Here is a 12,798-nt window from a genome sequence, read left to right on the forward strand (position 1 = left end):
GAACTCAAAAACTGGAGACCAATCACCCTTCTGAACTGCGACTATAAAATAATGGCGAAACTGTGTGCTAACCGCTTAAAGAACGTAATCCATAAAATAATTCATACAAACCAAGTCTGTGGGGTGCCTGGGAGGAGTTTATGGGAGAACCTAAACCTTTTAAAGGATGTAATTAGCGACACCAAATTAAGAAAAGGAAAGCTGGCGGTTTTATCCATAGATTTTGAAAAAGCTTTCGACAGGGTGTCGCATTTTTATCTTTTTAAGGTTTTAGAGAAAATGGGTATACCTGATGGCTTTTTATTGTCTCTTAGAGCTTTTTATGATAACTGTACTAGTAAAATTTTAGTAAATGGTTTTAAGACACAGGGCGTGATTTTAAATTCCGGAGTGAAGCAGGGGTGTCCCTTGTCCCCACTACTCTTCATTTGCGCAATAGAGCCTCTTTTATGTACAATACGAAAGGATAAGCAGATCCATGGAGTCCCCCTGCCAGGAGGAGGGGGACTAGAGGCGAAGGTAGTGGGGTACATGGACGATGTTGCGGTGTTTTGCAGGGACACCCCATCGCTTCAGAAGACGCTAAAACAGATTCAATATTTTAATTGTGCCTCCGGTTTTAAAGTCAATTTTAACAAAAGTAACATTTTAAACATAGGCGGAATGCCTTTGTATGATGTGCCCGTCCCTGTGTCTGAGTCGGTGCAGATTTTAGGTGTCTCCTTTGACGAGTCTAATAATGGTTTTAATAGCTGGGACTTGGTGGCTCAAAAAATAAATAAGAAAATATGTATGTGGAACATGCGAGAACTTACAATGGAAGGGAAGGTTTTAATTACAAAAATGGTGCTTTTACCTATTTTATTGTATTTAAGTCTGGTTTTCCCACCCCCCGAAATGGTTCTAAAGAAAATAACAAAAGCTTGTTTTACTTTCTTTTGGAGTTCTAAGAGCGAAAAATTAAAGAGACAAATTGTGATAAAACCGAACTCCAGGGGCGGTAAGGATTTTCCAGATTTTAAAGCTTTCCTTTTAATAAAGTTTTTTAGCATGTGTTTTACTACTGTTTTTAAAGATAGCTACTGGTCTTATTTTGTTCGTTTTAATACTGGTTATTTTATGCGGAGGAACGGCTGGTTTTCTACAGTTTTAAGTTGCCCTTATTCTTTGAATTTACCCCCTCAATACATGATTTTAGGAAAAATTTTAAACTTATATAATTTTAAAGGTAAAAGTGTTCAGGATCTGTGCAATAGCAAAAAACTACTAAAGGAAATAAAAGAAACCAGTACCGTGACTCCCATCAAAAATTTTAACGAACAGAAGTGTATACAGATTTGGAAGATGTTGAGTATTAATTATCTTTTTAATTCACAGAAGGACCTGGCCTGGAGCTGCGCACACGAGTGTCTTCCATGCCGGGCATTCCAGCACCGAAGAGGATTATCCAACTCTGCAACCTGCCCGAGGGAGGGATGCCGACAAGAGGAGACCGTGCACCATCTAATATGGACTTGTTTTTACTCGCAGAAAATATGGACAAAGATACTCCCTCTGGTAAAAAGGATAACTGGACTAAAAGACTTAAATATTGCAGTGGTTTTTTATGGTTGCCTGGAATGCCCAACATGGACTCAAGAGACTATTGCATGGAAGATCATAAACTGTGTGAAGGCAGCTCTGTGGAAGGCCAGGAATATTTTATTGTTCAAGCATGAGGTTTTATCTGTGAAGGACATTTTATCTATCTGTTTTTATGAAATGTACAAGTACTATCTTTTAGACAAGAAGAGATTTCCGCTTTTATCTAGAAAATGGTTTTTAAAAGAATGGAATTCTATCTTGTAAAGCCACCAAGTGCCCATTTTATGTTTTAATATGTTGTAAATATGTTATTTATATGTAACTGTATTTATTGACATATTTGCACAACTTTGTTAACATTATTTAATTTTTAATAAAGTTGCCCCCGTAAGGGTAGTCAAGTTAAAAAAAAAAATCTGTTCTTATCAGTTTAATATCTGATACGTCCCCTATCTGGGGACCATATATTAAATGGATTTTTGAGAACGGGGGCCGATTTCGAAGCTTGCTTCCGTCGCCCTATGCATTGACCCGATATGGCAGTATCTTCGGGTACAGTGCACCACCCCCTTACAGGGTTAAAAAGAAAGATTCCTACTTTCATTGCTACCTGCTTGCTGGCTAGCCAGCTAGCCAGCCCTGTGGGCCTTGCTGCTGCTGCAGCCAAAAAACAAAAGGTGGTGCTGCTGCTGCTTCTGCTGCTTCTGCTTCTGCTTGTGTCTGGCCGCTGTTGGAGCGTCCAGGCACAGGACTTCTGCTGCTGCTGACTAAATGGCCTCCTTAATTGGATCATTTGAGTAGCCAGCACACCTGTGCAGGTAGGGCATGACATGATAGGCAGCTGCCTTGATAGCGGGTGGGTGCTGAATGTTCCTAATTGACAAAATAAGATTAATGCTTATGAAGAAATATAAAATCTCATCCCTTCCCCAATATCGCGCCACACCCCTACCCCTTAATTCCCTGGTTGAACTTGATGGACATATGTCTTTTTTCGACCGTACTAACTATGTAACTATGTAACATAACATGGGGGGGGGGGTCTCCTGGCTGTTCACACAGGTGTGTCATTGCTGTACATTGACCATGCATTGCTTCTGTGGTATTGCAAAGGCAAAGACAAATGCTTCCAGCCATCAATTGCACTAATGGATTGGTCATCAGCTGGCTGTCTATGTCCCGCATCAATATAGACCAAAGTACAGAGGGTTAGGCTATGCTATTGTGCACCTACCTGATGCATCAGAAGGTGCGAGGCCCTTGCTAAATTCTGTGCACAGACTTTGAGATCTATACTTTAGACTGTATCTAAACCTGCTCCAACATGGACTGACATTCTGGCCTACTTTCAGCCGATGCGACTTGCCTGTCGCTGAACAGTCGCTTTTTATGTATTCAGCACCTATGTATAATGTTGTAAAAATGCTCTAGAAGCTAAAGTCGCAGAAATGTCACACATATTTGGCCTGCAACTTTCTGTGCGACAAATTCAGACAGGAAAAATCAGTATAAATCCTTAGAAAATTATCCCCCAGTGTCTCCATCTGCTGGCGGTATTGAATAAGCATTGCTGCACTGATGGGGTATGCATTAGACGAAAAAAAAGAAGAAAAAGAAGAATAATACGCCCAGAAAAGAGGCGAAAAGGAGAAAAACGTAAAAAAACGTGAAAAAAAAGTAAGAGGAAGAGAAGGGAAAAAAAGGTGGAAATGGGTTTAAAAGTGATTTCGGCGGAGAATATATATATATATATATATATATATATATATATATATATATATATATACGCGCACACACACACATATATATAAACGTATTCTCCGTTGAGATATTGCAGCCGCTGCTGTGTCCAGGCCCAGGAGCCTTAGCACTGTGCTGTGATGTCACTCAATACCACTGACATCACTAGGTGTAAACAACATCTCTCCTTTGCTGTGTATGTGACTATGGAGCTGTTTGGTGATGTCGTCTATTATGGCCTTCATAGAAGCAACAGGAGATTGTTGCATCCATCTAGAACCCTCAGAACTACAGTGCTATGATGTCACTCACTTCCACAGGCCTTGCAGAGTGTAAACAACAACAACCCAGCTTTGTTGTGTATGTAACCATAGGGATTTGTGATGTCACCTAGAACCTTCACAGCAGCGACAGCTTTATGAGGAGCATCAGCACTGCTCTGCCTGAGCAGAACCATCACCGCCATAGGTTGTCAAATAACCCGGGTTTAACCCACACAGGTAAGTCCAATGGGGTGCAGGCATGTCCTCTATGCTTACAGCTTCCCGTGGGTGTTGGTTTGATACCATTTGGGGACAGCCAAGGAGGCATCTGCAGGCAACAAAGGTAGGTGTGTGCTTGTGTGTGTGTTTCCTATGCAGATCCTAAGCCCAGTGTCACATGCAAGTAGGAGGAGTAAGAAGGGTTCCTGGCAAATCCGGGTTATGGATTGCATTTAAAAAGGCCCCGTGGGAGTGCAATGGGCCCCTGTCTTGCTGCTTAGCAATAATGGTATGGGTTTAGGTTCTGCTGTGTGTACTGGTGGTTGACTGCCCCCCAGCCCAGAGTGTGCATGGAAAATTGTCTGGCAGCCTCCCTGACAGCAAGCAGTGATAGTGCCCATGAAGGGCACCTTGTTGGGCCCGCCCCTTTCACGGTTATCGCTTCTCGGCCTTTTGGCTAAGATCAAGTGTAGTATCTGTTCTTATCAGTTTAATATCTGATACGTCCCCTATCTGGGGACCATATATTAAATGGATTTTTGAGAACGGGGGCCGATTTCGAAGCTTGCTTCCGTCGCCCTATGCATTGACCCGATATGGCAGTATCTTCGGGTACAGTGCACCACCCCCTTACAAAGTTAAAAAGAAAGATTCCTACTTTCATTGCTACCTGCTTGCTGGCTAGCCAGCTAGCCAGCCCTGTGGGCCTTGCTGCTGCTGCAGCCAAAAAACAAAAGGTGGTGCTGCTGCTGCTTCTGCTGCTTCTGCTTCTGCTTGTGTCTGGCCGCTGTTGGAGCGTCCAGGCACAGGACTTCTGCTGCTGCTGACTAAATGGCCTCCTTAATTGGATCATTTGAGTAGCCAGCACACCTGTGCAGGTAGGGCATGACATGATAGGCAGCTGCCTTGATAGCGGGTGGGTGCTGAATGTTCCTAATTGACAAAATAAGATTAATGCTTATGAAGAAATATAAAATCTCATCCCTTCCCCAATATCGCGCCACACCCCTACCCCTTAATTCCCTGGTTGAACTTGATGGACATATGTCTTTTTTCGACCGTACTAACTATGTAACATAACATGGGGGGGGGGGTCTCCTGGCTGTTCACACAGGTGTGTCATTGCTGTACATTGACCATGCATTGCTTCTGTGGTATTGCAAAGGCAAAGACAAATGCTTCCAGCCATCCATTGCACTAATGGATTGGTCATCAGCTGGCTGTCTATGTCCCGCATCAATATAGACCAAAGTACAGAGGGTTAGGCTATGCTATTGTGCACCTACCTGATGCATCAGAAGGTGCGAGGCCCTTGCTAAATTCTGTGCACAGACTTTGAGATCTATACTTTAGACTGTATCTAAACCTGCTCCAACATGGACTGACATTCTGGCCTACTTTCAGCCGATGCGACTTGTCTGTCGCTGAACAGTCGCTTTTTATGTATTCAGCACCTATGTATAATGTTGTAAAAATGCTCTAGAAGCTAAAGTCGCAGAAATGTCACACATATTTGGCCTGCAACTTTCTGTGCGACAAATTCAGACAGGAAAAATCAGTATAAATCCTTAGAAAATTATCCCCCAGTGTCTCCATCTGCTGGCGGTATTGAATAAGCATTGCTGCACTGATGGGGTATGCATTAGAAGAAAAAAAAGAAGAAAAAGAAGAATAATACGCCCAGAAAAGAGGCGAAAAGGAGAAAAACGTAAAAAAACGTGAAAAAAAAGTAAGAGGAAGAGAAGGGAAAAAAAGGTGGAAATGGGTTTAAAAGTGATTTCGGCGGAGAAATATATATATATATATATATATATATATATATATATATACGCGCACACACACACATATATATAAACGTATTCTCCGTTGAGATATTGCAGCCGCTGCTGTGTCCAGGCCCAGGAGCCTTAGCACTGTGCTGTGATGTCACTCAATACCACTGACATCACTAGGTGTAAACAACATCTCTCCTTTGCTGTGTATGTGACTATGGAGCTGTTTGGTGATGTCGTCTATTATGGCCTTCATAGAAGCAACAGGAGATTGTTGCATCCATCTAGAACCCTCAGAACTACAGTGCTATGATGTCACTCACTTCCACAGGCCTTGCAGAGTGTAAACAACAACAACCCAGCTTTGTTGTGTATGTAACCATAGGGATTTGTGATGTCACCTAGAACCTTCACAGCAGCGACAGCTTTATGAGGAGCATCAGCACTGCTCTGCCTGAGCAGAACCATCACCGCCATAGGTTGTCAAATAACCCGGGTTTAACCCACACAGGTAAGTCCAATGGGGTGCAGGCATGTCCTCTATGCTTACAGCTTCCCGTGGGTGTTGGTTTGATACCATTTGGGGACAGCCAAGGAGGCATCTGCAGGCAACAAAGGTAGGTGTGTGCTTGTGTGTGTGTTTCCTATGCAGATCCTAAGCCCAGTGTCACATGCAAGTAGGAGGAGTAAGAAGGGTTCCTGGCAAATCCGGGTTATGGATTGCATTTAAAAAGGCCCCGTGGGAGTGCAATGGGCCCCTGTCTTGCTGCTTAGCAATAATGGTATGGGTTTAGGTTCTGCTGTGTGTACTGGTGGTTGACTGCCCCCCAGCCCAGAGTGTGCATGGAAAATTGTCTGGCAGCCTCCCTGACAGCAAGCAGTGATAGTGCCCATGAAGGGCACCTTGTTGGGCCCGCCCCTTTCACGGTTATCGCTTCTCGGCCTTTTGGCTAAGATCAAGTGTAGTATCTGTTCTTATCAGTTTAATATCTGATACGTCCCCTATCTGGGGACCATATATTAAATGGATTTTTGAGAACGGGGGCCGATTTCGAAGCTTGCTTCCGTCGCCCTATGCATTGACCCGATATGGCAGTATCTTCGGGTACAGTGCACCACCCCCTTACAAAGTTAAAAAGAAAGATTCCTACTTTCATTGCTACCTGCTTGCTGGCTAGCCAGCTAGCCAGCCCTGTGGGCCTTGCTGCTGCTGCAGCCAAAAAACAAAAGGTGGTGCTGCTGCTGCTTCTGCTGCTTCTGCTTCTGCTTGTGTCTGGCCGCTGTTGGAGCGTCCAGGCACAGGACTTCTGCTGCTGCTGACTAAATGGCCTCCTTAATTGGATCATTTGAGTAGCCAGCACACCTGTGCAGGTAGGGCATGACATGATAGGCAGCTGCCTTGATAGCGGGTGGGTGCTGAATGTTCCTAATTGACAAAATAAGATTAATGCTTATGAAGAAATATAAAATCTCATCCCTTCCCCAATATCGCGCCACACCCCTACCCCTTAATTCCCTGGTTGAACTTGATGGACATATGTCTTTTTTCGACCGTACTAACTATGTAACATAACATGGGGGGGGGGTCTCCTGGCTGTTCACACAGGTGTGTCATTGCTGTACATTGACCATGCATTGCTTCTGTGGTATTGCAAAGGCAAAGACAAATGCTTCCAGCCATCCATTGCACTAATGGATTGGTCATCAGCTGGCTGTCTATGTCCCGCATCAATATAGACCAAAGTACAGAGGGTTAGGCTATGCTATTGTGCACCTACCTGATGCATCAGAAGGTGCGAGGCCCTTGCTAAATTCTGTGCACAGACTTTGAGATCTATACTTTAGACTGTATCTAAACCTGCTCCAACATGGACTGACATTCTGGCCTACTTTCAGCCGATGCGACTTGTCTGTCGCTGAACAGTCGCTTTTTATGTATTCAGCACCTATGTATAATGTTGTAAAAATGCTCTAGAAGCTAAAGTCGCAGAAATGTCACACATATTTGGCCTGCAACTTTCTGTGCGACAAATTCAGACAGGAAAAATCAGTATAAATCCTTAGAAAATTATCCCCCAGTGTCTCCATCTGCTGGCGGTATTGAATAAGCATTGCTGCACTGATGGGGTATGCATTAGAAGAAAAAAAAGAAGAAAAAGAAGAATAATACGCCCAGAAAAGAGGCGAAAAGGAGAAAAACGTAAAAAAACGTGAAAAAAAAGTAAGAGGAAGAGAAGGGAAAAAAAGGTGGAAATGGGTTTAAAAGTGATTTCGGCGGAGAAATATATATATATATATATATATATATATATATATATATATATATATATACGCGCACACACACACATATATATAAACGTATTCTCCGTTGAGATATTGCAGCCGCTGCTGTGTCCAGGCCCAGGAGCCTTAGCACTGTGCTGTGATGTCACTCAATACCACTGACATCACTAGGTGTAAACAACATCTCTCCTTTGCTGTGTATGTGACTATGGAGCTGTTTGGTGATGTCGTCTATTATGGCCTTCATAGAAGCAACAGGAGATTGTTGCATCCATCTAGAACCCTCAGAACTACAGTGCTATGATGTCACTCACTTCCACAGGCCTTGCAGAGTGTAAACAACAACAACCCAGCTTTGTTGTGTATGTAACCATAGGGATTTGTGATGTCACCTAGAACCTTCACAGCAGCGACAGCTTTATGAGGAGCATCAGCACTGCTCTGCCTGAGCAGAACCATCACCGCCATAGGTTGTCAAATAACCCGGGTTTAACCCACACAGGTAAGTCCAATGGGGTGCAGGCATGTCCTCTATGCTTACAGCTTCCCGTGGGTGTTGGTTTGATACCGTTTGGGGACAGCCAAGGAGGCATCTGCAGGCAACAAAGGTAGGTGTGTGCTTGTGTGTGTGTTTCCTATGCAGATCCTAAGCCCAGTGTCACATGCAAGTAGGAGGAGTAAGAAGGGTTCCTGGCAAATCCGGGTTATGGATTGCATTTAAAAAGGCCCCGTGGGAGTGCAATGGGCCCCTGTCTTGCTGCTTAGCAATAATGGTATGGGTTTAGGTTCTGCTGTGTGTACTGGTGGTTGACTGCCCCCCAGCCCAGAGTGTGCATGGAAAATTGTCTGGCAGCCTCCCTGACAGCAAGCAGTGATAGTGCCCATGAAGGGCACCTTGTTGGGCCCGCCCCTTTCACGGTTATCGCTTCTCGGCCTTTTGGCTAAGATCAAGTGTAGTATCTGTTCTTATCAGTTTAATATCTGATACGTCCCCTATCTGGGGACCATATATTAAATGGATTTTTGAGAACGGGGGCCGATTTCGAAGCTTGCTTCCGTCGCCCTATGCATTGACCCGATATGGCAGTATCTTCGGGTACAGTGCACCACCCCCTTACAAAGTTAAAAAGAAAGATTCCTACTTTCATTGCTACCTGCTTGCTGGCTAGCCAGCTAGCCAGCCCTGTGGGCCTTGCTGCTGCTGCAGCCAAAAAACAAAAGGTGGTGCTGCTGCTGCTTCTGCTGCTTCTGCTTCTGCTTGTGTCTGGCCGCTGTTGGAGCGTCCAGGCACAGGACTTCTGCTGCTGCTGACTAAATGGCCTCCTTAATTGGATCATTTGAGTAGCCAGCACACCTGTGCAGGTAGGGCATGACATGATAGGCAGCTGCCTTGATAGCGGGTGGGTGCTGAATGTTCCTAATTGACAAAATAAGATTAATGCTTATGAAGAAATATAAAATCTCATCCCTTCCCCAATATCGCGCCACACCCCTACCCCTTAATTCCCTGGTTGAACTTGATGGACATATGTCTTTTTTCGACCGTACTAACTATGTAACTATGTAACATAACATGGGGGGGGGGGGGGTCTCCTGGCTGTTCACACAGGTGTGTCATTGCTGTACATTGACCATGCATTGCTTCTGTGGTATTGCAAAGGCAAAGACAAATGCTTCCAGCCATCCATTGCACTAATGGATTGGTCATCAGCTGGCTGTCTATGTCCCGCATCAATATAGACCAAAGTACAGAGGGTTAGGCTATGCTATTGTGCACCTACCTGATGCATCAGAAGGTGCGAGGCCCTTGCTAAATTCTGTGCACAGACTTTGAGATCTATACTTTAGACTGTATCTAAACCTGCTCCAACATGGACTGACATTCTGGCCTACTTTCAGCCGATGCGACTTGTCTGTCGCTGAACAGTCGCTTTTTATGTATTCAGCACCTATGTATAATGTTGTAAAAATGCTCTAGAAGCTAAAGTCGCAGAAATGTCACACATATTTGGCCTGCAACTTTCTGTGCGACAAATTCAGACAGGAAAAATCAGTATAAATCCTTAGAAAATTATCCCCCAGTGTCTCCATCTGCTGGCGGTATTGAATAAGCATTGCTGCACTGATGGGGTATGCATTAGACGAAAAAAAAGAAGAAAAAGAAGAATAATACGCCCAGAAAAGAGGCGAAAAGGAGAAAAACGTAAAAAAACGTGAAAAAAAAGTAAGAGGAAGAGAAGGGAAAAAAAGGTGGAAATGGGTTTAAAAGTGATTTCGGCGGAGATATATATATATATATATATATATATATATATATATATATATATACGCGCACACACACACATATATATAAACATATTCTCCGTTGAGATATTGCAGCCGCTGCTGTGTCCAGGCCCAGGAGCCTTAGCACTGTGCTGTGATGTCACTCAATACCACTGACATCACTAGGTGTAAACAACATCTCTCCTTTGCTGTGTATGTGACTATGGAGCTGTTTGGTGATGTCGTCTATTATGGCCTTCATAGAAGCAACAGGAGATTGTTGCATCCATCTAGAACCCTCAGAACTACAGTGCTATGATGTCACTCACTTCCACAGGCCTTGCAGAGTGTAAACAACAACAACCCAGCTTTGTTGTGTATGTAACCATAGGGATTTGTGATGTCACCTAGAACCTTCACAGCAGCGACAGCTTTATGAGGAGCATCAGCACTGCTCTGCCTGAGCAGAACCATCACCGCCATAGGTTGTCAAATAACCCGGGTTTAACCCACACAGGTAAGTCCAATGGGGTGCAGGCATGTCCTCTATGCTTACAGCTTCCCGTGGGTGTTGGTTTGATACCGTTTGGGGACAGCCAAGGAGGCATCTGCAGGCAACAAAGGTAGGTGTGTGCTTGTGTGTGTGTTTCCTATGCAGATCCTAAGCCCAGTGTCACATGCAAGTAGGAGGAGTAAGAAGGGTTCCTGGCAAATCCGGGTTATGGATTGCATTTAAAAAGGCCCCGTGGGAGTGCAATGGGCCCCTGTCTTGCTGCTTAGCAATAATGGTATGGGTTTAGGTTCTGCTGTGTGTACTGGTGGTTGACTGCCCCCCAGTCCAGAGTGTGCATGGAAAATTGTCTGGCAGCCTCCCTGACAGCAAGCAGTGATAGTGCCCATGAAGGGCACCTTGTTGGGCCCGCCCCTTTCACGGTTATCGCTTCTCGGCCTTTTGGCTAAGATCAAGTGTAGTATCTGTTCTTATCAGTTTAATATCTGATACGTCCCCTATCTGGGGACCATATATTAAATGGATTTTTGAGAACGGGGGCCGATTTCGAAGCTTGCTTCCGTCGCCCTATGCATTGACCCGATATGGCAGTATCTTCGGGTACAGTGCACCACCCCCTTACAGGGTTAAAAAGAAAGATTCCTACTTTCATTGCTACCTGCTTGCTGGCTAGCCAGCTAGCCAGCCCTGTGGGCCTTGCTGCTGCTGCAGCCAAAAAACAAAAGGTGGTGCTGCTGCTGCTTCTGCTGCTTCTGCTTCTGCTTGTGTCTGGCCGCTGTTGGAGCGTCCAGGCACAGGACTTCTGCTGCTGCTGACTAAATGGCCTCCTTAATTGGATCATTTGAGTAGCCAGCACACCTGTGCAGGTAGGGCATGACATGATAGGCAGCTGCCTTGATAGCGGGTGGGTGCTGAATGTTCCTAATTGACAAAATAAGATTAATGCTTATGAAGAAATATAAAATCTCATCCCTTCCCCAATATCGCGCCACACCCCTACCCCTTAATTCCCTGGTTGAACTTGATGGACATATGTCTTTTTTCGACCGTACTAACTATGTAACTATGTAACATAACATGGGGGGGGGGGGGGTCTCCTGGCTGTTCACACAGGTGTGTCATTGCTGTACATTGACCATGCATTGCTTCTGTGGTATTGCAAAGGCAAAGACAAATGCTTCCAGCCATCCATTGCACTAATGGATTGGTCATCAGCTGGCTGTCTATGTCCCGCATCAATATAGACCAAAGTACAGAGGGTTAGGCTATGCTATTGTGCACCTACCTGATGCATCAGAAGGTGCGAGGCCCTTGCTAAATTCTGTGCACAGACTTTGAGATCTATACTTTAGACTGTATCTAAACCTGCTCCAACATGGACTGACATTCTGGCCTACTTTCAGCCGATGCGACTTGTCTGTCGCTGAACAGTCGCTTTTTATGTATTCAGCACCTATGTATAATGTTGTAAAAATGCTCTAGAAGCTAAAGTCGCAGAAATGTCACACATATTTGGCCTGCAACTTTCTGTGCGACAAATTCAGACAGGAAAAATCAGTATAAATCCTTAGAAAATTATCCCCCAGTGTCTCCATCTGCTGGCGGTATTGAATAAGCATTGCTGCACTGATGGGGTATGCATTAGACGAAAAAAAAGAAGAAAAAGAAGAATAATACGCCCAGAAAAGAGGCGAAAAGGAGAAAAACGTAAAAAAATGTGAAAAAAAAGTAAGAGGAAGAGAAGGGAAAAAAAGGTGGAAATGGGTTTAAAAGTGATTTCGGCGGAGAAATATATATATATATATATATATATATATATATATATATATATATACGCGCACACACACACATATATATAAACGTATTCTCCGTTGAGATATTGCAGCCGCTGCTGTGTCCAGGCCCAGGAGCCTTAGCACTGTGCTGTGATGTCACTCAATACCACTGACATCACTAGGTGTAAACAACATCTCTCCTTTGCTGTGTATGTGACTATGGAGCTGTTTGGTGATGTCGTCTATTATGGCCTTCATAGAAGCAACAGGAGATTGTTGCATCCATCTAGAACCCTCAGAACTACAGTGCTATGATGTCACTCACTTCCACAGGCCTTGCAGAGTGTAAACAACAACAACCCAGCTTTGTTGTGTATGTAACCATA

At 44.2% G+C, this 12,798-nt stretch overlaps 4 non-coding genes and 1 pseudogene across 4 annotated transcripts; all 5 read left to right on the plus strand.

The window, feature by feature from the left end:
- Nucleotides 1-1,947: 1,947 nt before the first annotated feature.
- On the plus strand, nucleotides 1,948-2,152 carry LOC130320818 (U2 spliceosomal RNA; annotated as a pseudogene).
- Nucleotides 2,153-4,243: 2,091 nt separating this feature from the next.
- On the plus strand, nucleotides 4,244-4,434 carry LOC130320726 (U2 spliceosomal RNA). Its single transcript, XR_008866580.1, has one exon. It is a non-coding gene; the product is annotated as a U2 spliceosomal RNA (small nuclear RNA).
- Nucleotides 4,435-6,508: 2,074 nt separating this feature from the next.
- Nucleotides 6,509-6,699, plus strand: LOC130320727 (U2 spliceosomal RNA). Its single transcript, XR_008866581.1, has one exon. It is a non-coding gene; the product is annotated as a U2 spliceosomal RNA (small nuclear RNA).
- Nucleotides 6,700-8,782: 2,083 nt separating this feature from the next.
- LOC130320728 (U2 spliceosomal RNA) lies at nucleotides 8,783-8,973 on the plus strand. The gene has a single exon (XR_008866582.1). It is a non-coding gene; the product is annotated as a U2 spliceosomal RNA (small nuclear RNA).
- A 2,089-nt stretch (nucleotides 8,974-11,062) lies between these two features.
- LOC130320729 (U2 spliceosomal RNA) lies at nucleotides 11,063-11,253 on the plus strand. The gene has a single exon (XR_008866583.1). It is a non-coding gene; the product is annotated as a U2 spliceosomal RNA (small nuclear RNA).
- The last annotated feature ends 1,545 nt before the right edge of the window (nucleotides 11,254-12,798 follow it).

This window comes from Hyla sarda, unplaced genomic scaffold (assembly GCF_029499605.1).
Source record: "Hyla sarda isolate aHylSar1 unplaced genomic scaffold, aHylSar1.hap1 scaffold_222, whole genome shotgun sequence".
NCBI lineage: Eukaryota > Metazoa > Chordata > Amphibia > Anura > Hylidae > Hyla > Hyla sarda.